Source organism: Ammodytes marinus (assembly GCF_949987685.1).
Source record: "Ammodytes marinus genome assembly, chromosome: 23".
In the NCBI taxonomy this organism is placed as follows: Eukaryota; Metazoa; Chordata; class Actinopteri; order Uranoscopiformes; family Ammodytidae; genus Ammodytes; species Ammodytes marinus.
The window spans coordinates 3,048,715-3,075,749 of NC_137227.1; the positions used below are offsets into that span (position 1 = coordinate 3,048,715).

At 39.7% G+C, this 27,035-nt stretch overlaps 1 protein-coding gene across 7 annotated transcripts in view; it reads left to right on the forward strand.

The window, feature by feature from the left end:
* The window catches only part of LOC307269254 (receptor-type tyrosine-protein phosphatase delta), a 270,649-nt gene that overhangs the window by 56,826 nt on the left and 186,788 nt on the right, over positions 1-27,035 (forward strand). The gene's annotated exons all lie outside the window — the stretch shown is intronic.

A 27,035-nucleotide genomic window follows, 5' to 3' on the forward strand; every position in this document is an offset into this window, starting at 1 on the left:
AGCCAAACTAAAACCGTCAAACTTGTCAACAACAGCTGGTCATGGGCGCAAGCAAAAACATACGGGATGTGGTAGTGTTCCACAGGACTTTAACCACAGCAGGTAAAAGGGAATGAAAATGACATCTTCCTATACTCACAGTTAACTTTACACAGCTGCAGCACACAGTCAGAAACGACGTCGAGTGGGTTTTGCATATCAGCTCCTTAATCTGCGGTGTCACACCATCACGCACATCTTTGAAGAACCAATTGGAAAAGATGCAAAGCTATGGGAAAAAAAAAAGATCAAGAGCGATGTCACGGTTTGAATTTATATCTCTGGCCCTGATATTACCCCCCCCCCCCCCCCCACACACACACACACACACACACTGGAATACAGAAATACACAAAACTTGATGTGATTATTTGGTATTAATTGGCAAATCTACCGTTTTGACAGTAAAAGTTGTTCACATATGGTTTGTTGGCACATATGTGATCCTGCATTAGAACAAAGTCATTATTGCTTCCAAACAGTGACCTACTAGACCTGCATTGAGCACTGTATATATGTAAACATGGCAAAATGCCGCTCTTAAAAACATTAATATTCCCTTATTTTTTAAATTATTTATATTTTTCAGTAGAAGACAATAACTCATGTCGGATTGTATGCATGTATGTACATGACACAATCTGTCATCGGCAAGAGAGGGCATGGACACAATAGCAAACCACCCTCCCCCTATATGCTAATGCCTTCTCCGATGCGGTATTTCATGCAAATGCCTTTCATCTCAGTTTTTTTCAAATGTCATTTATATGACAGCTGTAGCATAAGCATCCATAATGTTTTGACTAGGGGGTGAAATTGCAACATGGATCTGAGTTATTGTGAATTCTCTTTCTCACACTATGAGAAAGTCAGGAATGTCGAATTTTTCCTGCCACAGAACATGACTGTTGTATTCATCTTTAAAAATATGTTTGGGATTAATACGGCTGTGGTTTACCAGTAATAACAGAAATATATGAAAATTATATTTTCAGCTTTGGGATTTGTTGGGGGGTCATTATGTGTCACTTAATACATTTTGACTATGACAGGTGCAAGGTGCTACACATTTAACTTACACAGTTACAACAGTGGTGGACAATGCTAAGTGCTTAAAACACACAGACTTAAGGATAGGTAGGTTTTTGTTAGTTATTTTCCATTTGTTAAAATGCACTCAACTACAGTTCTGTAACTGCAATACAACTACAACAAGTATAAAAGTTTTGTATCTCCATAGCAGTCAGTGAGATTGCAGGCACCTTGACATTTACTAAGCCTGCTATGTCATTGTCTGTAACATCGTTCAAGACCAGGAACTCGGGGGTGGGAAGTTTTTAAATTTAAAATGCAATCAGCACAATCACCACAAGCAATCAGTTCCTTTTCATTTCACCTGATCGGGCCCCCACTAAAAGGAGCATGTTAAATAGAGCTTCTTATCAAGGCCTGGATTAAGTTGTGCCTTTGATTAACATCTGTAGTCGCATCATAGAATGTCAGAGTTCAAGTTTGGGGATTTTTTTTATTTTTATTTAAATGCAAAAAGCACGAGGGTGGCATTATCAATCACGACTTATCTTTGGAATAAAAACAATTCTATTTTAACTGTGGCACAGGCTTTTGGTCTTATGTGTGTATGTTGAGCTGTGCACTAACTGTATTCTATAGTTATGGCATAATAGCTCACCTTTTTTAAGTCACCTTGAAAGCAACAGTTTTCCATTAAGTATTCCCGGACGCAAGTGTAAATTAGTCTGATGTTGGAGGTGCTGGTGGGCAGATGTTGAACGCAAAAGAGAAAAAGGAAACCCATTAGTTAAAATAGTGAACGATTGATTTTAAATACCAAGATTACGATTGACATCAAATCACAAATAAGGTACTTCTGTTCTTGGTATTATAGAAACAATTTATGTGTGTTGAAGTTGTGCACACACCAACAAAAGAAATGGCTTGAAAAGAGCATTTTGACCACTTAAAACTGCTCGCTACTAAGAGAGTGACAGTTGTATAGAATCTCAAAGAATCGTTGGTCGCCACAGTATTAGTATAAAAGAAGTGTTTGCACCGTCAGTGGCAAACTTGTCATTAAAATGAATGCTCTCTTTAACAGAGACTGAAATGTGTGAGCGGTATTCATTGGAGAGTGTTTGTCCATGTGTTGATAGGACAGGATTTTAATTGTCTATTTTGTATCGGCTGCGGAGGCTTTGCCATTTCTTGATAGCAATGTTTAATGAATGAATCACTAAATATTGTGAGTGCTAAATATTGTTTTCCTACTTTCCCCGGGTAATTGTTGTTAGATAAGCAGTGCTGATACAGTGTGGCGAGGCAATCGACATTAAGAAAAAAGGGCCTGATGATTCGAATGATTGGCGAAAAAATTACCAAAGTACTGTACGTGCAGTTATTCAGCAGTTCATTATGGGTTTTCTAAAAATAGCAGTGCTGACTGACCAACTATAATCACTTTATGAAATTCAATGTCACTGCAGCTGGGCTCATTTGGGGGGAAAGGCAAACGAAGCACGCGGAGGCCACATCCAGACATCTAAAGCCTGGCCCTGTTCACAGAGGCGTGGAGAGACGTGAGAGCATACCTCACCCGGTACATTCTCAGACACATCTGTGCCCATGGCCCTCAAATGATGGTTCTTTTTTTGCAGAGGGAAATAGGTCAGCCGTGAATACCTGGCTTTTTTCCGTTTAAAAAGAAAAATCCTTTAGCACATTGATTAAGAGTGTAACAGTGGTTTTATTCAGGGTGAGTTCAAAAAGCTCTATCTTTTCCTAGGCTGTTTTTGGGGGAACACGGACAATTAACATGTTAAGGACGGGGAACATTATTCTCGGAAATGTAATTTTGCCATAACATCTTACATTTTTAGGAGGAGCAGCATTGGTTAGGAACTGTAACAAGCAAAATAATGCCAACTTGGCCTCCGTTTAGACACTGAATCATTCAGATTGCACCGCCGTGATTGCTTAATTAAATGCTCAGCTGTGTAATGACTTTGCTTGAAAGAGGGAATTAAACGTCTAAATGCTGCAGAATCCGCGTCGGGCCTGAAGAGAAATCAATGGGACATAGTGCTGGAACCCAAGGTGTTTTCCGACTTGTTTAGGTTGAACATTTTCTATTGACGCTGTCCCTCAGTGAGTCAAAAGCTCATTGCTCATGGTCCAACGCATTGATTGGTTGGAATACAAACAGTGTGCTTAGTTTGTACTATCTGTAGTGGCCTAGGCATCTAGATTACAATGCCCTACAAGTCAGCAGTGTATGCTGCATTTATATTTAAAGAGTGTGGACTACTTATAACATAATCTATACTAATGGACTGTGAAACCAACTAATGCCTGGTTAAAACAGATCAAATTGTTTTAAAAACTATTATTCAGCCAAGCTGAAGGCAAAGGTTTTTGTGGGTGGAATTGTTATCCTGATGGTTGACAACTTTTGACTGAAATATTTCAAAATCTACTGGGCGAATGGACACAATAATTCAAGGCTCACATTCATGTTTCCAAGACGATTATTCCAAACAACGTTGGTCATCCCCTGAATTTGTTTACAAGGTTCACATTAGTACAAACACCCATGTCTCTTTACGTCTGGACCATATTAAGTTTGGTTATTCCCACATGGCTGTAGTCCTGCTACTAATTCACTACACATCCTCAGTGCAGATCCAGCCCAAATCACCCATCATGTGTTTGCATGCTCTTACATTTCAACAACTGGTTTTATATGCCATTTTTTTTTTCAAAATAGCTTTCAGAGTCCAAAATGATCAGTCTTTCGCCATATTTTCAGAGTGTTTTACCATTAACGACCAAAGAAAAACATTATAATCCATCCCCTAATGGAAAAGAGTGCATCCAACTAATCTCACAAACATTTGATTGAACCAAAAAGACCTTTAGAAACAAGCCAAAGCTGGGGTAGGGCATACAACTGACAACCGATTATCAAAATGCCTCTTGGCTTGAGACGATGTAATCCCCCAGATGTTTTGCAGTCATACGGAATATGAGAGTCTGAATTAGAATCTCTCAAACAATGTCAGCGTGTCTGCATCCGTAAACCCCTTAGCATTTATGTCACAAAATTAAGTTGACCCCGTCAGAAAGCTTAAGGACATGTAACAAAGGCCCCCGCGACAGTCTTATTGCTGCATCTGCTTTCGTCTCATCTCCTCTCTGTTTAATAAGTTCCCCCACTCTAAGCAAGACCACTGGGGCTAATAAGGCTTTTTATCTGCATTTTTGATATTAGATATTAACACCTCATCAAAGTTAAGCCAGCGGTAAGGCTCTCTCCTCCTCCTCCCTCCAGATTCACATTAGCCTGACAATGTCTTAAAAAGAAAATCTTATCAAATTCAAATTAAGGGGGCGAGTTGAATAGCCAGAAGGACACCGCTACCCATCACTCAAGGAACATGTAATTTAGATTCTGCCGCAAAAGAATACAAGCCCGGCTTTTTGTAAATCACTCGCAATCGTGGTATTCACGCAACTGCGTTAATACTTTGAATTTGCTCCTGATAATCCTGAGCACATATGAATGATGAATGTTTAGCTGCTGGGTATGAAGTATAGGTCTGAGTGACACAATCTGGATTTGCTGTTATGAAAACGCTATACAAAGAGATTATAGTCAGTCAGTCTTTGTGATCTTAACCTAAGGGCAGGTAAATGCATGTGTGGTTTGTTTCATTAGACACTCAAGGTTAGCCTGTCTAGCTATGCACTTGAATTAAATGCACAATAACCCTTAATTTAAACATTTCAGAATCAACTCTTAGGAGGAAAAAGATGTGTAGCTGAAAAAATATCACACTGGTGTTGTTTTAAGTGTCTTGCTTATTTTAGAAGTCTTATTTCTTTGAAAGATTCTCAAGGTAAATCCTGTATCTGCAGCGAGAGAGTGCAAAGGTTTCCGACTTCTTATCATCCCTTGTGGCATCCTTTTGTCAGGTTGGATGAAAAAAAAAATGAAATATTAACTGGAAAATATAGCTCGGAGAGATATGAAATAAATTGCTTCGGTGTGGCAGGGAAAAGAAGATTGTGAGATTTATCAAGTCGAGATGGAAATGCCTGCTAAGTTTGTGCCCCTACCTTGAAAAATGTAAGAGAAATCACATGCCTTGGAGTACACAGCAATTGTGATGTAAGGGTGTGTGTGTGTGTGTGTGTGTGTGTGTGTGTGTGTGTGTGTGTGTGTGTGTGTGTGTGTGTGTGCGCGTGTGCTCCTGCATACTTGTTTACTCTGTCATTTATTGTTGAAATGTTATTGCTCAATATTATCACTTCATTTCTTGTGAGATATGTGCAAAACAAAAAATACACAAGTTGCCACATGACTGTAACCGTGATGCATAGACTCATCTTTCCACAGTAAGGGTTTACTTACAGTTTGTGTTTTAAATAGCCAACACAAATAAACTCAAACACATAGTCCACAATTAGCATATAGCTGTACTCCCCTCGCCTTTTAACACTCAACAGATTTTCCGAGGAAACAGCTTGACTGGCAAAATCTATAATTGTACAGATAAGTGAACATGTTAGCAAGATAAAGGTTAAACTATCAGGGATATGTTCTCCATCCATCTAAAGCCAATTTTACACATTCAGCTCAAGAAATGGTGGGTGGGGAATGGGGTAAAAGGAAAAAAAAAACTGGCGAGTCAATATTGATTGATCTGGAGCCTTGGCAATTACCTCCATGTGCAGAAGACCATGTTAAGGTCAGTATTATCTTAGCTCATTTTATGGGTCAGCGCGCTGGCTTTAGCTGAAATAAATTAATGGGGTAAACACTTTAGCTCACCTTGATGAAATTTACAGCAAGTGTAAAAGGTTTGCATAGGCGGAGGGTATACGTGACCCTTGATATTTTTCTGAACCGTCATGAACTTATAGTGGTAAAATGCACTCTATAAATAACATTGAATCCCATGCACTAGAAATGTGAGAGCACAATTAGACACCGTATGAATGTAATGGGACTATACAAGTATGCATGTTATAGCCTAAGTAAGTAAGCCAGAGTAAGGACTAGACAGGGAGAGTCAGCCTTCAGTTTTAATGCACCCAAGCTCTGGAATAAACTTCCAGGGGACTTGAGGTCCGCTTCGACACTTGGCTCTTTTAAATCAGGTCTGAAGACTTTACTGTTTCCGTTTTAACCTGTAATTTTAAATTTTTATTTGTTTTTATTCTTTTTAAATGTTTTAATTATTTTATGTTTTATTTATATTCATGTTTCTCATTCGCTTTTTTTTTTTTTTTTTTTAATGTGTGCTCTATTCTTGATGTATTTTGTTTTTGCGTCTGTAAAGCACCTTGAATGGCCTTGTGTCCGAAATGTGCTTTAGAAATAAACTTGCCTTGCCTTGCCTAAGCCCATTTACAGTAGTTTAAAGTGTTGAATTATCACATCTGAAATGTTGTTTGATTTTGATTCGAGTTCAAAAAAGTTGTATTTATACCACTGTTTATGTTTTTTAGCTTCTACTACCCGCCAATTGCAATAATCTCATGCAAAAAAAACTTACCATCCAGCAAAGCCTAACCCATTCTGTATGCAACTGTGCACTCCTTACATGCACCATTCTGCTTTAGGGTGCTATCATCACTTCAAACTAGGCTAACAGCATCATCAGCCTACTGTAAAGAACAACTCTACAACAAGCAGAGTCCGCAACTTTGCACGTTATTTTTTGACACCTGTGTGTGTGTGTGTGTGTGTGTGTGTGTGTGTGTGTGTATATATACGAGAGGGAACGGGAAGCTTTATTAGTCACCAAAACATTCCATCAGCTAACTGTGTATTGGCATTCTTCAGTGGCCTTCGGGGCGCACTCGCAAAACAACTCTGTTCTATGTCCTTAAAGCCCAAAATAAATTCAATTTCCAATGCGGTGATCTCCTTAATGAAAAGTCAATGTCCCTCGCTCATTGGCACGCTCCCACGGGGACAGACCTGAAAGATGAATGTATCATCAGGTCGGAGACTGTGTGCCCTAGGGGACGCCACCACATATGATCAAACACAATGCTACGGAGTGTGTCCAACCAGTCCTCCCTTATTACCCAGCGTGTGCTCTTAATGTGAGCCGACGCAGGAGGGATGACAGTATTGATCTTATGAAAGTGCTATTTATATTCTCACAAATCCTCTGACCAGTGATTACTAAAGCGCTCCTCTTATGTGGCTAACCCCGTTCACCAATTTAAGTTAAGTGTACACAGTGAGTGTTGTGTGTGCCTCTCACACCTGCAGCAGTGCTATCTAACCATGCTTATTTCTAGCCCCAAAATAGTTCAGTCACTATCGGACTGCTTGTAACTGTTTTAAACAACATCACACACCGTATCTCAAGTGTCAAATGAATGTGTCTGTCTGCCATGACTGATGACAAAATGCAAACATCCATTTTGCTCAATATTAAACATACTTTTTAAATTTTGCCATGCAGCTCAGGTTTATTTTTTTGGTATAATTTCTGTAGAAGTTCTGCATTGTAGGCCTGCCTCCACCGTGAACAGTTCAGAGGTTTTTTGATTATTATAACACCATGTCTTGTCAGCAGCTAACCCGGTGATAAGGGCGACATGAGGTTGTTGTCACGGAATATGGTTAACAGTGCTATATAGATAAGCTTTAATCCCCACCAGGCGCCACGTTATGCATAGCAAAAGTGATGGGAGCACTGACTGAACATACAGACGGTGTGATGAAATAGCATTAGCATTGCCGAAATTACCCTCAGCAAAGAGAAGAACATGCAATAGGTTTACTGGAGAATGCAGATGTAATTCAAGCTCACCAGTGCAGTTTTCACTCACATGAGCTACAACAGGAAATTGTGTAGTTTGAAAAAGGCATGGGCATTCATTCTATGCACAGTGGCTATGCACTCATGAACACAACACAGACATATAGCCAATTGTCGACATACAAAGCCATACAAAGCAGTGTTGACTCCTAATGACGGTATACGGGCAGAGAAATCTGACTGTGTTCTTATAACACATGTTTTCAGAAGGGTTGTTTTTCCTCACACTATACTTTGGCATTAGTTGAAAAAAAAACATGTAAAATGTACATTTTGCACAATAGGCAACCTTTAATAGTCAACATTCACATTAGTATACATATATTCATACATATCATGTTTGCAGATTGGATATAGGTACACAGGACATTTGATTGAGTAAAATGTACTCAAATTGAAGAAGATTTTACTAAATTAAAAAAGACAATATTTGGTCCCAGTCGATATAGAGTAGAAGTTACTCAGCTGTCTTTTTTTCAGAGTCATTTTTACTCTATATTGTGTTAATTTGCAACTCTAAAATATGAGAATTTACTCTATGGGGAATCAAATAAAAAGTACTCTACTGCTATGTCTCTCTAGGTCGTCCTCAGACGAGCCCTCCATCGTTGCTTCCAGTCATCCCGATTCTCCATACATCTGGCCGGTTCATTGGTACTTTGCGCTCCTGCATCCTTCTTGAGTATATCCACGTATGTTAGTGTAGGACGTCCTCGAGACCGATCTCACTTGATACAGCGTAACACAGAGTATAAGTATGTAATATATATACAGAGCTGTTGTAGGTGGTATACAAATCTGATAACCTCATACATAATGTCTAACTTATAATATTTAACTTTAAATATGAACATGTAGCTGGATTAACTCTACATCCCTTGAGAAACATCCAACCAAGAGATGGGTCTTATTTATTGGATCCTTCCACATATAGAGGATCCCTGTTCATCTCCGTCCACCAGCGAGTGACTCTCCCGCTAATGTGGCTCTGCACTGCCCATAAACAGGCATTGAGTGATTAGCGGCTGCTCCATCCATTGACATCATTTGCATTTTAATAGACCATAATTACAACTCGGTGGAAAATAAATTGCAGTTTGAAGAATGTTTTGAATTACTCCAAACTCCTTGCGAGATAGCAGTGAGCATATGCAGGAGCTGCCTGGATGGTTAATATCAGGGTCAGAAATGTACTGAGAAGCCGGATTGCGAAACTGAAAATAAAATAAAATAAGACGACGCAGGCTTGTTTTAGGTTTTGTTCTAACCAGCCTTGTTTAGTACGGTTGAATCGAAACCTAGAGCGTTTAATCCCTTTGTGCGGTTATTTGGGGTTGGTTTGAATGTAGGGTAGACATTGTGAGGGCTTGGCTTCTTTCTGTCTTTACCGTTCATACCGTTACACCCCTACTTGACAGCACAAATAACAGTTGATAGAAACCCATTGAGTATTTTTTCTGGGATCAAATCCATGACCTTTCAGCGACAGAATGTGTCTCTAATCTCGGTGGCCACCACGCTTGCCCTCCCTGTAGATTTTTTTTTCGTTTTTCATTAACACCCTGTGATAATTGCAGTTTGTCCATTTAATATCCCCCTCAGTCGGGCTTATCTGTGCACCTCACCTGCTGAGAATGTGACACCTTTCCCCAGGATTTGCAGATGGGGATGTCTCACCCCCCTCTGGCAGCCCAAAGCCCATGTGACCCTGTAAGCAAGAGTGACAACACAATAATACTCCCTGCGCCTTAATCTTTCACTGGTGGATTATCAGATTAAGGGGGGGCCCCGGTTTGTTTATGGGCTCGGTGACTATCGAAAAAGTTGATCTGTCAAGTTTATCTTTACACTTGTCGCATCAAGGCAGTGTCGGACCGTACAGTTTGGCTGCGGATGGAAGATAAGGGCCGACATAGCCGAATGAAAAAAAAAAAAGAGAAACAAGGCTTTTCCTTTTACGCCGACGACACACTTCATCTAGGTTAAGAACATTGACCTCACCAAAATCATTAAACCGGCCTTTTGGATTCACTTGATGTCTTTGACCTTTTTTGGTGTGATGGCGATGACTTGTTTTTGTGTGTTTTAAAAAAAAGGAGATACCAGAAATCATCCACCAGTTTAAGACTTCCCAGGTTAGTGGTGTGGAATCACAAGTTTCAAAAGAGGACATAATCCATCCTATTTTTATTTTTTTTAAAGCTGCGCCCTTTGTGGCATTTCAAAGGCTTGAACCGATATGGGTTTTTCCTATCAGTCTCTTGTTTTGACAAAGTAACAGGATAAAGGGAGTCCATGGATTGAACCTTGTGGATGCGGGTCACTGTTTGGGGCTAACTGTTTTATTTTCTATTACAAAGCAAGTGACTCCGAAGGTCGCAACCTCTTCCGACGTGGCTGTCAGAAGATAATCTGTGAATAACTGTCAGGGGATGAGATCACTATCTTTATAAATATGGTTTTATCGGATTGGCACGCCAAGGTGTAAATGTTTTTGACATCACCCCTGGTAGGATGGCATGTGGGATTTTCCAATTACTGTAAAAGCATCGTCTATATTGAGGAGAATGATAAACAAGCCAAAAATAAACAACAATGCTTAAACTCCTTTTGTACACCCATATAAAGCTTTTAGACTCCAGTTAGTGTGTATATATGTTTTATACGTATATGTTATATATCATATAGCTAATATTGACGTATTAGTATATCACAATATTTCAAAATGTTTCTGTGGGTACAATCATAGCCATAAACATTTGAGTGATTTTTAAAGAGGGGACTTTTTTTTAAATAAATCAATAAAGGTATGACATTCCACTCCCCCAGACTGTAGTTGTGTTAGCTGTATCCTTACATGTTCCTTTTCAGCCATACTAGCTGGCTATGTGCATGGCCCTTATGTTGAACCTATTAAACATTTCACCCCTAACATGTTTGCATGAAAACAGTGTAATTGTGAGCATGTTTTAGGATATGGTGCCCGAGTATAGCCTCACAGAGCGGTAGGCATGGCTGTATACTTGCTTTATTAGCATGCAGGTTCCGAACCCCATTGATAATGTTGGCATTAGAAAACAGTAACACATGTTTTCTAGCTCTATGTAAAGAAAAAAAGTAGAATTTGCAGGGTATTTTGCGGCTTACTCCGCCAAAAATCCTCTGTCTACTATATTCCACATCCACTGTATTTAGGGGATCACATTCATCAAACAGTGGCTTAACTGTTTGGGGGCTGCATGTCATCACAGTTAGTGATTCATCTGAAGCCCCTGTGAGTGTTTGGGGCACCGGATAGTGCCAAGCAGCCTTAGTTTTGAATTTATATGTATGAGCACTAACCTTACATTTTTTTGAATGGTTACAGCAGAACAGCATCCTAAAGGGATAATAATAATTTTCCCTCTGCCCCATTCCAATCTTATTTATGGCCCAGCACACTGGTGTGTCACTTTCAGCCAGTGTGATTATTCACCTGGTGAGCATATTATTCTAGCAAATACCACGGCTATACATTTTTTTTCAATTATTCATTCCGGGTGGGTTTGATGATGAGAATGCGCCGAATGCCATTTTCCAAAATAGTGCGTCTCCTGTGCGACTTGAATGTGGCTTCCCTGATTACGTTATGCCTTTGAGCTGTGTTTAGCCAAATGTGCATGACTTGCAAGTGTAATGTTTCAATAGGCTGATGCTGCTAGTGTGCCACATTAGGAAAAAATTAATAAAAAGAAGGTAGGAGGAAGGAGGGAATAGAGATTTCCCCCTTTTCATCACACTATTTACAGTACATGCAGATGAAAATTATCCAAATGGAATGTGTCTGTCACTAGAACAATTTAAATTTGGTTAAGGTCATGTGTCTATGGTTAACACTGTGTGAATGCAGTTCATGTGAATACCTAAATGTGTCAAAAAATGTATTTTTAACTAATGGCCTTGAATTATTTTCCATTTTTCAGTAATCCAATTATATTTCAAAGGTTTATTTTCCCAATGCAACCTGGTTAGGAATTCCAGCAGCTCAGACGCAAATGTGTATAATCATATTTACTTATTTATTAATGTAGGTATTGTTGCTAATATTGCCAACAGGTATGCAACTATACTTTAATTTACTTGACACATAGGAGCAATTTCATTTGTTTTTCACCAACTTGACACTTTCCTATTTCACAAGCAGCAAATATCCCTTCTTATAGAGTAGATCATACCTTGATACTAAAACAAAGACACTAAGGCCACATCTAGAGGCAGTCTGCAGCACAGATGTCCACCACATGGAGTGGACGCAACTCATTTGTTGCACTTTGCAGTTCATTAATTATTTCCAAGGTCTGATATAGGGAAACAGCTGTCAACTTGGGCCTAAGTGGCAGCTTGCAATGATCCATGGACTATGTTTCGGAGTAAAACAGCCCCATATTGTTTGACTCTCTCCATTCCCGAGCTCAGGTGCAGAAGTCTGTCTGGCATTTGCAAAGGGCCTGCTGTTGCAATAGAGGCAGACAAGGCCCAAACACCTGGAGACCTCGTGTGTGCCACCAGCATTAGCAGCCATTGCCAAGCTATCACATGGCTTTACTTTGTTGTCGAGTGACGTCATACCTGCCTTAGATCTGGATCTCCTTTCTTTTTCTTTTTTTTTGGGTGTGATGACATTTAAATGAATTCATTCTAAGTGTTGGTTTGTGAAGTTAATGTTTAAACGTTTTCCTCACATGTGCCGTATATTTAAAGATATATTGTGTGAGCTATGTATTTTCTAAGACGGAGAATTGTACCCAATTTTTTTTTTTCAATACCAGTCAGTCTACCTACAAAGTAAATTATTTAATGCGAGACACTGCAGGTGAATAGGGGTCAGCATTTGAACTTATAGATATCATTATGAAACCTTGCCATTTGATGACTTACATAAACTAACTTATATTGTTTGCATCAAGAACAATCTGAAATGTTTGTATACATATGCATATTTGACAACGTCTTACTAATTATGCATAGCCATATGCATCTCTTTGAAAACCAGAAAGCTAGATATTGGATAAAGCCAGGGTGAAAATCTTCATTTAACGTGTACATTTTTAAAATATTATGAACATATCCTTCTGTGATAACCTTCAGAATATTGCTTAGAATTAGTATGGGAAGTTTAGTTAATATAAGTGCTTTAGAAGTTGATCTTTGATTCAGTGTCGAAAAAACGTTCTGATAATGGCCGTTAAATATGGTTGTATAGGATACATATACAGACACAAAGACAGTAATATAAACACAACAATGTACATTTTGGAACATACTATAATGAAAGAAGACATGTTACGGAAGAAAATTAGCCCACAATCTCAAAATTCTGCCGGCCATGTCCCATCTTTAGTAGGGATAGTCCCATTCATGGAACACAATCTGATGCTTGTGTCTTTTGAACTTGAAATGTCACTCACAATAGTATAGATATAGTATATAGAGTATGTTGGAGAGGTTCTAGTTCTAAGAGCCCAGGCCCTAATATGTATGTATATGTATATGTATTCTGGCTTCTGCAAAACTCACTTAACCAACCCACTCGACAAAAGCCTGAGGATGCATCGGCGCAATCATGCATGACGACATCAAAAGCTTTCCTTCATTGCGTCTCCTCTTCATTTCCCCCTTAACTGCTATCTGGAGCTAAAAGCAGTGGTACCATAGCAAATATTATATTTGGGGTTAGTTCAAACATGGACCATCCTAGCTGTCTCTTGTCAATGCTTTCAGTCACAACCGATATCCATGTTTAAAGGGATACTTCACCCATGCAGAACCGGCGTTATGAAAATGCTATTATCATATAATGAATGAGGTTTTTCTTCCCTCAGTCTTTCCTCAGTCTTCCCTTGGCCCAGCTGTCCTGTTAATCATTACCCTACATTTATATTAGTGTGATGTCACACTAGTAAAATGAAGGGTTAGACAGTGAGACCATAAAACACTCTTTCTGCCTTTTCTCAGGCTAAGATGAACTGATTTCAAAAATGTTTGCACTTACAGTATACTACATAGGATCTCAGAGATCAATACACCTTCATATTCCCACCAGTGAAGTAGGTCTTTAAGTTGTTTTTTATCCTTGAACAGGTTCAAATGTTTACAAGTGAACTTTTCAAGCACATGGATCACTGGGTAATGGCTTGTTTAGTCTTATCTGTGGCCTTAGCAAATACCTCCCATCCAAACAACAAATCCTTAGTAATAGACTGCTCAGCATTGTTCAGGATCTTCCCCCTTAATTGCCCTGTCTTTTGTTCCTACCTCGACATATTGACAACCATGAATCTAAAAAAAATGTGGATAGAGCCAAGTCCCCCAGATTTTTCCTGCAAGCAGAATGTTTCAATGATAAGCTGGATCTGTCATTGGGGAGCCACTCAGCACCCACAAACAGATTGAGTGGGGCACCCAAGATGGATCTGTCCGCACTTCATTCTGCATATCTCTATTTAATGATATTATATTTCATTTCCGCGAGCAAAGAAAAACACCATTACCCAAAGCAGTGAGTCGGAACGAGGCATTCTGCAACAGATTCCAGGGCCTTCTTGGTGGTACAGTAATTGAATTACAATTGCATACGACAACAAAAGTTTGAAAATTATTGTACTTGTTTTTTTCCATTTGTTCCTTTCTATGTTACATTCTAAGCTCAACTTTGCACGGTTAAAACCATTGAAGCATACTGCAGGTTAGTACTGTTTTTATTCTAGATATGACAACAGTATTTTCAAGTATTATGAAACATTCACATATTCAAGTCAAATTATGAGTCTAGCAGAATGCTTTAGTGTTCCATCAACTGTGTTTAGGAAGAAATAGGTTGGCCAATCAGCAGAGAGGTCACAAATAGCGGTCCTTAGGCAGCATTTAGGTTGATTTCTGACAATCCCCTATGTCTGGACCCATATTGATAACTGCCAAAAATGCGTTTAGTATGTATGGTTAAGTGCTTTAAAAGCCATTGGGGTTTTTGAAAAAGTGTGCCCACTTGTTTTGACCACAGATTGAAAAGCAGTTAGCATTTCAATGGGGGCGATATGCTCATATGGGGGGGGAAGGACAAAGAGGTCAGCAGAAGTGGAGTAAGTGCTCCCTCAGGCACACACACAAGGCCATTCAAACGGGCCCACAGAGAGACTAGCGGAAATTGATTTCGGCTTTATTCCCGTTCAAATGCATGGCTATGCTGGCGGGTGACCCAACGGCGGGACCTGTCCACTCAAATTAGGAAACAAACCCATTTGGAAGATATGGCCACATGGATTGGATGGCCAATCACACTATGTGAATATTGTGCCATAATAACATTATTTCACCCATCAACACATCTAGAGGTCATCCCAAAGCAACCAATTATGTGAGCGATGATCTTTTTGTTGGGGCAGGTCCCCCATCTGCTCGAGTAGTTTTTGCGATAAGTGCGTGTAAGGCTTCCACGGGCAAAACTGAACAGTGACACTGTAAACTGTTTTCTAGGGCACTGTCATTCGCACAGATGACATAAAGACATAAAAGCTTTCGCTATCGGCTGCATGCATTTTGACAAAAGGGGGATTGGCACATATTCTTTCACCCTCCATATTGATAATGGAGAGAGAGTGCTTTCAGCTATACAGGATTCAAGTTGAAAATCACCCATCACCCGTCATCATCATCATCATCTTCCTGGGAAAAACAAGAGGGGTGAACATAGGGAGTTGGAACATAAATTGTGTCAGCTTTCTGATGTGACACCTGCTTAGTTGCATTGACTTTGAAATGGAATATTATGTATTTGGTAAGCAAAAGAATAAGCCCTTTCCTTTGCCTTGGGTGTACTAGCAATGGGTTGATTAAGGTGTCATTTTTCAAACTTTCAATCAATCTTTGCTCTATTGCATCAGTGCATATTAAGTGAGCTAGGAGACTGTTTGAATTCCATGTGCTACACAAACTATATTAACATGCAATTTGTCATGCAATTTCATTTATCTTTCTGTAGTGGGTAGCAGTAAAATGAAGAGCCGTGACTTCCGCTGCTCATGGATTGCTTTTCTGAAGGCACGCCTGATAACATTAAGAACATTTATTGACCTAAAGACAACTTTATATTTTGAGCCATGGCCGTTGCTTTGGAAGTGTTCAGTTAAACAATGTAATGGTTTATTCACCCAAATCACCACAAATGTATTTTATTTTTTCACAGTTTTCTTTGGGGTTATTTGTTTTGGTACAACTTACTTTTAACAGGAACAGGAAGTCATGTGGTCATTCCAGATTGAGCTGTACACTGTTACTGTAAAGACACATTGTTGTTGAATTCATACATTTTTATATAACAATTTTTAATATTGTGAGCACACCGATTTAAATTATGTTGGCTGCCATCATATTAGAGTGCCATCAGAATTTGTTGGACCAAACCTTTAAGTTTAACATTTGTAATTATTTATTAATTATTATTTTGCTTTGCTGCTTGGCGAAAATCTGGTTCCGTTAAGAGCCGATTTCAGTCCCCCCCCCAAAAAAAAAAAATATCTAAACCACAACCACCATGTTTATACACTACACTGCAGTAAATAAAGCAGGACAGGGCCATTTGTACGGAAAGGAGGGTTGTACCAACCACTGCTTTGTTGCTTCCACACCAAGGACCACTCGGTCTTGCCTGGCTGCCAAGCTGCAGTAACCCACAGAGCTGTGTGCTTATTCTCTCTGCTCCCTTCTTGACCATATGGAGCATAAGGGTCATAGGGACATGATGTATCACCGCTTTGTCTCTGTGTGTGTGAGCGTGCGTATTACATGTGCGTGTGCATATGTAAGGCCTGTTTGCAAAATGAGCCAAATCTGCTCGCTAGTGTCTGTTGGATTTGGCAGCGGGGGTGCATTGATTTTGTCAGCATTTGCATTTTCCCTGCCAGCCAAGGGTACTTTTATTAGCTCTATACGGATATAGATGCAGAAAACAGTCCATAGTCTTTTCACATTCTAGCCGCGCTGGACCAAACACAATGGTTGTAGTTTTTTCTCAGTTCATGCAGGAAGCATTCATGTTTCGAATGACGGAATATTTCAAGGTACACGTCGGAAGAAAACCCACAATGGCAAATGCCAAAAGGTCAAAGACACTTTATAGGCGCAAGGTTGTGATGGAGTGTCTTTTAATCCATCGCCGGCTCATCTGGGGTCAGCTTGTCATGAGCTGACACCGTGACATAGTAGCAACCACTCATTTAATCACTGTATTAATTCACCCATCACAAAGCCATAATGACACCGCCGCTGGCCGATTAATCTCCGAATTTGATTTAGCCGCGGTGTCCATTCATCATAACTGACTGTTTCACTATGCAATCAATATGGCCCTTTTAGCACTTCGGACACCTAGAACCTCAAGAGGTACACAGTCATGGTGTGTGAAGAAGAGCGCGGTGATAAAGTAAATGCTTGCCCAGGCCAAAGGGGAGAGGCATCAATCATGTACCAGTGCATACATCAGCACCACCTTTCTCCCCTCAGGTTCTCTCAATCCTCTTTGGATAAGAAGCAGGAGTAACAGCCTAGTATTTTGTCAATAATGTCATCAACAGTTCACGTGTGGCCATCATTTTATAGCTTTATTAAAAAATCCTCCCTGACCATTATAGGTGGAGTCAGTGATTCTGGAGAATGCACATTGTCGAAATCCTGTCCGTTCTGTGTGTGCTGAGAAGGTCTGGTCTGTGAAGGGCGCTATATAAATAAAGCTTACTTACTTAAAAGCTTACTTACACACGCACAGTACATACAGGTAGCAGATCGTGATATACATATACATATTCACCGGTTTTGACAAAATTATTTTAACAGCAAGCATTCTCCAGAATCGCTGACTCTACTTTGGGGAAACAGCCTCCTTGCTAGTGGCTTCTAATTGACTTGTGTACAATTGTTGACACTCCTGTATCTTGGACTGAGCTGCGTTTTTTTGCTATTGCACCTTGTCAGTATCCCTGCACGCTTGCACCCGAACACACTTTTGCCCATACATTACATTACATTACATTACATTACATTACATTACATACACACTCAAATCCAGCCGCAGGGTGAAGGCGGCTATGCTCACTCGAGAGGAAAGTGAACAGCTGTGCTCCGTTGACAGCTGGAGCAGTCATGACATCTCTTCACAAACTATCCGGGATGGCTTAGGACGCGACGGTGTATATCTGCCGAGAGACGGGTCCATTTACAATCCCTGGACCAGACACCCAGTCTTTAGCCTGGGCCCTGGCTCAGTTTTCTTTATTTATTTTTTTACCTCCCTGCATTCAAGTTGATAATGTGAGAAGTAATGAGTTTCTCCTTGGTCTTCAGCCCATATAATATCCCCCCCCCCCATATGCTTCAAAAACAAGCCCAATGGAGCAAATTAGAAAATGTTTGGCCTGTGAGAAATGAGATGAATACTAATGTTGGTTTGGGGAGGTCCAGTTTCAGTGATTCCTCATCAGATTATTTATTTTTTTGTTGAGTAGTATTAAGCTTAGCACATACAACGTTTGGATGACAAGACTAAAATGTGCACTAAAATAAACTAAAATAAAACAATAGATTAAAGGTGCAGTAAGCAAAATGGTCAGTTTAGCTAACTTCCGGTCGCTGACTGCAGTTAGCAGTCCCCTCCCTCGTCCCCACGTCACCACATTAATGCACTGCGGTCTTCAAACACCAAGTTATCTAGCATCATCTCAGATAAGTAAGTGTGATAAAACATGGTAAAAACCATCAAAACAGACATTGGGAAGGATTTTTGCCTGCTCCGCCATTGTAGGCACATACACATTCACCCATCTGTCGCTCTGCCTGTGCACCGGCAGTCAGTGCGTTTCCATGGCACAACTAGATTGGATTAAGACATATATCGAACAAGACACTCGAACGGACCGTGTCACTTGTCTGAGTAAACATGGCCTTTCAGAAATCGGATAAATGTCCGATGCATGGCTGTCTCCACTATGCTAGGTGGCGCTGTAGCCCTTTCAACCATGCTTTCAACAAGTGGTTTTAGAGCCACGTCCGGTTCTCTTCCGTCAATAACCCATGGTGTAGTCTATCATGCGCAGACACACAAGCACAGAACGAGAAGTCCGATATGCGATATCCGATCCCTGTATACATGCAGAGAGAAAGCCGACAATGAACGAATTATCTAGATGTTCTTATCCGACTTCTCTTGTCCGTTATTGTGCCGATTTGTGTCCGAAGTAGATCGGATATAGGTGTTTACATGCAGTTTAAAAGTCCTGTTGAGGTCTTATTCGTTTAGTTATCCAATTATGAGTCTGCATGTAAACGCACTGTGTGAGACGTGCCTGTTTGTAGCGTTCTCTCTTGTGATTAGATATCAGTTTCGGGATCCCCGAAAAGTGTATTCGCCGATTACATGCAGAGCGCGTGACTGAGAGATCGGCTTTATGAAACGTGCACACTATGTAAGTGATCACTGTATGAATAAAGAGCGATTTAACACTTATATTAACATAAATAAATCGCTTACTTCACCTTTAATTAGTAACAGAAAAAAAAATTAAGTAAGTAGGATCCCTTGAAATAGTAATGATATTGTGATACATGGTGCCAAATCATATCCATAAGACAGGTAGAGCGGTTTAAAGTTTTAGTCCCAATTTTAATAAGAGCAAATTTATTCCCATGTCATACCGTGCTACAGGGTAGTATATTAGCGGGGGCCCCATAATTATCGGAAAATGCCCTTTGAATTTTATTCGACATGGTCTTTGAATGCCCCAGTAATATAGAAAATTACTTTGGGGGGATTTTAACTGTATTTTTATGAATTTGCAAAGCCACCGTTGAAAATGGACAGCTAGTCTTCTGTAGCAAACTTCTTTCAAATGCAACTGAGCTCAATTTGATGTCAGATATGTCGAGTTAGGACAAAATGCCCATCATATGGAAAACATTTACTATAAACATTATATTCTAAGTGGTTTTAAAATAAGAATTTACTCTCCTATAATGGTTTGTTGCAATTATTTTCTCCAAAAGACATTGGCTTAGCAGTTTATGGTGTACAAGTCTGTGGCCAATTATGGATATTAATCAATAAACAAGCAATGTATTGGCAAAAGAAAACTATTTTTTTAGCACTCATCAGAATCTTACCTGAATCTTGTTTCTCTGCTTCACATGCTCTAGTTTTCTAGAATTATAATGTAGTAGTCATTCCTTCAAGAGAGGGAAACAAAACAAATCCGCCAGATGATTAGAAACCTGTTTCATTACATAGCAGTGGCGCCATGTCAATCATTTGTTCGCCTTACCCTGGAGATACATTAAGAATGCAAAAATGTTATCGCACATAAACACTTTTTTTTTCTTAATCATCCCAGAGTTTGGGGGGTTTAGTTTGGAAATATTGAAAATGATGGATGTCTAAAACATTTTTAGTCGTGATTGTGAAGGCAGCATTACAAAAAAAAATAATAATCAGTGAACTATGCAAATTACCATAATCACCTTCAGCCCCTTTAGCACCAGACCCATTTTAATTACACCTTAATTTGGTGTATAAATACCCCCCTATTCAGGCGAGCTGCTGCTGCACTAAGCCCCAGCAGAATAGAGTGTGTGGGAGGAACTGTATAGGTATGGATAATTACGACTCACTGTTATGGACTCCTGATTATATGAGGTGCTGGCCAACATACTGTCTCCAAATACCACTGAATTAACTCCTATCAGGGTTGATAGATTAAAGGATAGCATAGCCATGACAGGGGTTGTCTTGTAAACTAAGGCAACTCTTCATACATGGCCAGGGCAAGCGTCATTTTCTCTTGACAATCCAGCTAGCTTAGCCAGTCCAACTCAAATGACATCAGAGTTAAGTTGTGTCTTAGAGCCCTACTTCACCAGTGGAAATATGAAAGTGTATTGAACTCTGAGATCCTATGTAGGATAAATGTGCAAACATTTTAGAAATCGGTTCATCCTAGCCTGAGAAAAGGTAGAAAGAGTGTTTTATGTCTAACCCTAAATGTATTTGAATGAATTGAAATTATAAATTAAAATGTAGGGTGACAGGACAGCTGACCAAAGGGAAGACTGAGGGAAGAAAAACCTAATTTATTATATTATAATAGCGATTTTAAAATAATAAAACACCGGTTCCGTATGGGTGAAGTATTCCTCTAAGTCGAGATACAATGCAAGTGAATAGGGTACAATAGATATCATTGTGCAACTTTTCCAGTTGATTACTTATGAACAAAGCCTTCAGTGATAACCTTCAGAATATTTCTAGGATTGATTATGGGAAGTTTAGTTGATGTAAGAACTTTAGAAGTTAAGGTCTTTGGTTCAGAGAATTGACAGACATATTATTGATATAGTGGCTGTTGAAGATGGTCGTATAGGAGGAATATACAGACGCAAACTGACATAATTTAGTAAATTGAACACCTACATGTACATGTTGGACCTTTTATTTACTCTTGTATGCAAGAAGACATGATATGGATGCAAACTAGTCAAACATCTCAACATGTACCTGTTTTTGCCTGTAATGTCTTGCCTTAATTAAACTAGTTGTACCCACTGGTTATCTATGGGGTACAGTATGTGGGTGCTGGATATCCCCATATTAGTTGTTTTTAAAACTGTTTACTGGTGGTATTTTGTTGAGACTGGTCTATGAGTAAAAATCCTCAAATAGCTGCCAGTTGAATGTGTTTTTCCCGAGGGAGGGGTAATTTGAAGACCAAAGACTTACGGTCATGTTTGTGTCTTCAGGTTTCAACGTTTCCATTCATTTGATAACAATAACTAATACTACAGACCCAACCACATTTGACTTTTTTCCTTTTGATGTAAATGACAAACAATCATATACTGTATGTATGGTTAAATGCAACGTTCTATACTCCGGAATTTCAAATAACATATATACAGCACTCTTTGGAACATTTGCCAAGACTCAACACAGCGGGGCTTGCAGTCCGTCTTGAGGAAGCATTTAAAGTTGAACGTCTATAAATAGCAGTTTTCTTCTCCTGCGGGGGACTGAAGATTGAGCATTGTTGAAAACACCGGAGGAGCATATGCTTAGGCACAGCTTGTTGCGGCCTCAGATGTTCCTTAACAGTTGATTTCCTCAAGTTTGCATTTCCTCTTTTTCCCCCACGTTTATTGTGCTAATTATTTTTCGGCACGTTCCACATGGGTGGCTCGCGGGCGCAGACTAACGCACAAACTCAGCCCACCCCCCTTTTTTTTTCTTACCCTTAGAAGCACCCAGACAGAAAGGACTGCTGAATATTGGCCCAGCTGTGTGACACATTGGTTTCTCAACACTATTGACTCGCTTTGAAAGGCTTATGAGAGCTGATGGAGCATTTTTCTTGCTCTCGGCTTTCGCAGCCAAATAAGATTTGTGCGGAGAAAATTTTTCCTGCAGAGATGCTCTCTCCGTGTTGATATCCAGGCAAATTTATAAATATATCTACACACACAAATCAAATATTTTTTTTTTATATTGCTTGTTCATAGTTCTATATACCTCCATCTCCTACCTTGTTGGAAGGTACAGACAATGTGAACCAAGCACTTCCATTATACACAATGTGCACACTGATGCCACTAGTAATTGCCGTAGACAAAACAGCACACACTGCCATGGAAGGCAAGCAACAGCAATGCAGCCAAAGCAACAAAAATAAGTGTGTCATTGTACTGCTTGTCGAGCGGGGAATTATTTCCGCATTAGAAAGTTTCACGTTTCCCAGTGAACACTCAAACACGTGTGGTGTGGAACCGTTTGCCGTCTGCCCTGGTGTGAAATGGGTCTGTGCTTTGTGTGCACACACCTGTATTATCAACGTTACAGTTCCAATCTGAACTGAATTGCTGTTTACATTTTCTGCTTTGAGTAACTACTGTGGTTTAAAAATCTCCTGACTACTTCGGCATACGAGATATAATCTTCTCTGGAAATGCCAGTATTGAAAGTCAGACTAAATATGTCACTCACACTTTTTTTCACTCCTCTAAGCAATATGATGAAGGAAAATCTACCAATTGAGTGTTTTCCATTTTTTAATTCCTGTTAGGAAATAATGGGGGGGGGGAACACATGAGGTGATGCTTTTTCACATTATTGTAGGAGAAAGGAAAGTGCTGGCAGTTCCATCATTTCAGACTTGCCTACTGAGGTCAGGGCTGCCCATGTGCTTGAATGCCCACATTTGCATCTTTGACTCGCTCTGGCCCACTGAGGAAGAATGAGCCGTTGCGTCTCCTGTAATGTGCAAAAACGTGAGAATGTAACAACAGTGTTCAGTGATCACGTACATGCACTCCACTGATCTCAGCGTGAAACTACTTCACCACAGCAGGGTAGACTCCTCTTCCAAAAAAATATTCAAACGCAAAAGCCACGTGAAAATGATGCTCGACTTTGAAAGATCTTTTTACTTTGTATATAAGGGTGAGATACTGTTCTTTCAAGCACTGGTTCATTTTGAGATTGTTGGCTACTTTTGCTTCCATAACATGTCTTCTTCCAAGTTAAAATGTACATTTTGGTGTTTATTACTAACCCGCATCTGTATATATCAGCCTGTTGATATCTATTAGTTTAATGGTTTACCGTATTCACCTGCCAGTACCTTGCCGTATGACAGTAAAAGTAATAGTATGCTAAAATGTGTTTCCTTATGCTATTTACATTTAACAGAACACAGCAGTCATCATTTCAAGCACATTTTTCATGTTATTTTTGGTCTGGGCGGTATACGAATGGGCGTCCCCATCTCCACTGTTTCTCACATTACCCAATGATCATGCAGGATCATTAAAAAGCAAGCAGAAGCATTTGCATTTGGCTTGGCTACATGACCCTCGTTTGCCATTCTCAAGCTACTACGTTCTAGATCCATGCAGGCAAGGTGAAATCTGCACCCATTTCCTCGTTATATTTACATGTGAACAAATGATTCCCCTGAGGGCTGTCTGTGGCCTTCCAAATACTCATGGTACACGGTATCCTACTAGTAGTACAGCAGCCGGTGACTAACCCGGTATGATACATAGTGTCACAGTTTAATTGCAGCTCCCGGCTGGATGGGCCCTGAGCCAACAGCGACCTACTGACATTGGCAAAAGTATAAAAAAGGGCCTCATGCCTTTACATGGCCCATTTTTTCACAGGAACACCTATGACATTAAATAACTCTGAAAGGCTATTGTGAATGGCCATATTTGCCAACAGTTAGCACATGGGTGGTGATGTCAAAAAAAGCTGCTTGTATAGTACATCCAGAAATAAGTTAACATCTGTCACATTCCCTTGGGGAAAGTACGGTGAAGTTTATACAGTAGGTATTGCCTCACTCATGCTTGTATATGGCATAAGGATAGGGGATTTCAACAGCTTTTTAAACAGGCAGCTTTTTTTTCTGTGGCATAACCTTATGGAACCAACTGTTCACTTCCAGTATGCAACATAAACGAACCACATGTCTGTTTGCGTATAACTCATCCCAATGATGGTACACCGCCGTTGTGTAAGCTAATATAGGCACACCTGGAGGAAATCTGCTCCGTTGGTGATATGCCACACAAAGATATATTAATGAAAACATAACATGGCTATATTTCTAGAGGCAGATGCTGCCTTCTTTTGTTCTCTATCACCCTGTCTCCTCACCCCGCCACCAAGCTACCAGCTGTTTCCTTTGCCGTGCACTCCAACAGCCAAGTTAAGGCAGGAAAGGGATAATTGAAAATGTCGATCTCATTAATTATCATGGTGGAACGTTGAAGAAGCAGCTTTCATGGGGAAGTCAATGCCTCATTCTGATAGTTTCAGGCGTGCGGGGCTTACAAAGGGAAAAGCATATTCTGTGGCAAAACCTTATGCCAATACTGAGTGATCCCAAAAGCGTCAAGCTGCATTATGTCTATATGGACAATAGATCGAATGACTGTATGTTATGTGAATGGGGTTGCCTATATGTATACAAAAGCCCCAGAGATAGTCCAACTATGTAGTTCCACTTAGCTCTACAAACCTTCAAAGCATTTTTTCCGTAAAATTGTTCTGATTTCTACAGAATGCAACTTCACTGTTTTGGATCACTCTCACTGTTTTTGACAGCAGCAGACACTCATTTTCATAAAATAACTATAGGGCTGATAAGTCAGACTATCATACAGCTACCAACATTAGACATACCGGTAGTCACATGTATTCTTCCACACAAACAGGGAAAATATACAAACTCCACTTGAACAAAATGCCAGCCTCACTCTACATTAAGTTACTTCTATGATTTGCCATCATACTGTATCTTGCATTAAAATTATCTGTCAAAACCTTTTTTAGCAACTCAGACCTAAAGTATGAAACCACTCCTCACAAGAAAGGATCTTTTATAGAAATGATGTGTAGATTATGTACTCACGCATGGCATATTTAAAACACTATTTCTGGTCCATGATTTAGATATGTAACAGCCAGTGGTGTATCTATAAAACATACTTATAAAACATGCATGCTCCTAATTGATTTTACAAGGCAGCTTAGGCTCCACATGCTGATTTGCCTGGGGAGATTCCTGATCCAAATGGCACGGCAACTGTATTTTGTGTTGGGCATGATGGGATATTATTTTATTCATGTTAGGGCAGGGGTTTTCTACTGTGTTAAGGCACGTATGACTTTAGACTTTATTTTATTTGTCATTGCACTTTTCAAAGCAACAATATTACATTGACGTGTGAGCATGCTGACATGAGTTAACATATGCATTCCATGTAACTGCAGTTCCTTCCTACCATTCAAAGTTATATTTATTGGGGTGGCACAACACATATATTTTCCTTCTGGGGCATGGTGATTTTGTTAGCCGATTGCATTCTGACTGCAGGATCAGAGGAGCGGGACATCATTTCAGCGTGGTAAATACATTGCTCTCAGAGTGGTTAAGGATACAATTTGCATACTGATCTAAGCCGATCTTTTACTTGGATCAAGTGGGGAAGACGTTAATTGGATGCCTTTTAGAGTAAACAATGGTGTTTTAACGAGTTTGACACCAAATCCCTTGCAGATGAATATTTCTATGACAATATCAAACAAGATCTAATTCATAAAACACAGCTCACTTTGACTTCTAAATCAATTGATGTATTCTCCTTAACTTAAACAGTAGTCTTGTGCAAACCAAACAACCACAGCTATATTCTTTGTGTCCTCAAATCTTGTCACCTGTATTTCTTTTGATTTGGAAGCCATTGAGAACACATCAATGCATGGCCTTATAACAGTCATCAACACAGAGCTAGTGAATGCATCAAAACAGCATTATACAGAGTCAGGGGGATCTCATTCAAACTAGCATTCTTAAATGGCCATTAGGCGAAAGCAGTTCATTCTATACCACCACTGTGTTTGAAGGAATCACATATTACCGCAGTGGCCAAGGACAGTTTACAGTCATCATGGCTGTGAACGCTGTATAACTGCTTCCTTAGACAATGAGTACAATACTGACTTTGCGAACCAATGCATTTGCCATTTTCCCCTTTCATGCTCCAGTAGGCTGTGTATAAAGGTCAATAATTGTCAGCATTACTGGAATGTAAAAGCTTATTTCAGTGTAAGATTAGGAAAATGTAATGGTGGACAAGCCAGTGATACCATTCATTGTGTAGAACAGCTGCAGCCAACTCTCAGATAAAAGTATTCAGAGTAAAAATACGTGACTTTGGTTTATTTTTTTTTAGATTGTAGTACCAAGGGGAACTTGCTTAAGTTGTCTACGAGTGGGATGCACAAGAAAAAAGCGTGAGGTTTTCGGAAATCGAGTGGTAAAAGGCTAAGTTTAGAGGGTGTCCAATTGCCTACAATGAATAATTCAAGTATACGATGAATATTCCAAGCTGCAGTAGTATTTTTTTTCATTAACAATTAATCAAATTGCTACATTTAACGTAAAAGGGGGTGGGTCAAAATGATGAACCCACACATACTTTTCCACCTGACCCTGCAGTTCCTCCCAATTCTATGGAGTATTCTTTAGTGTTTTGGAGCTCGTTGTTTTGGTTTCAAGC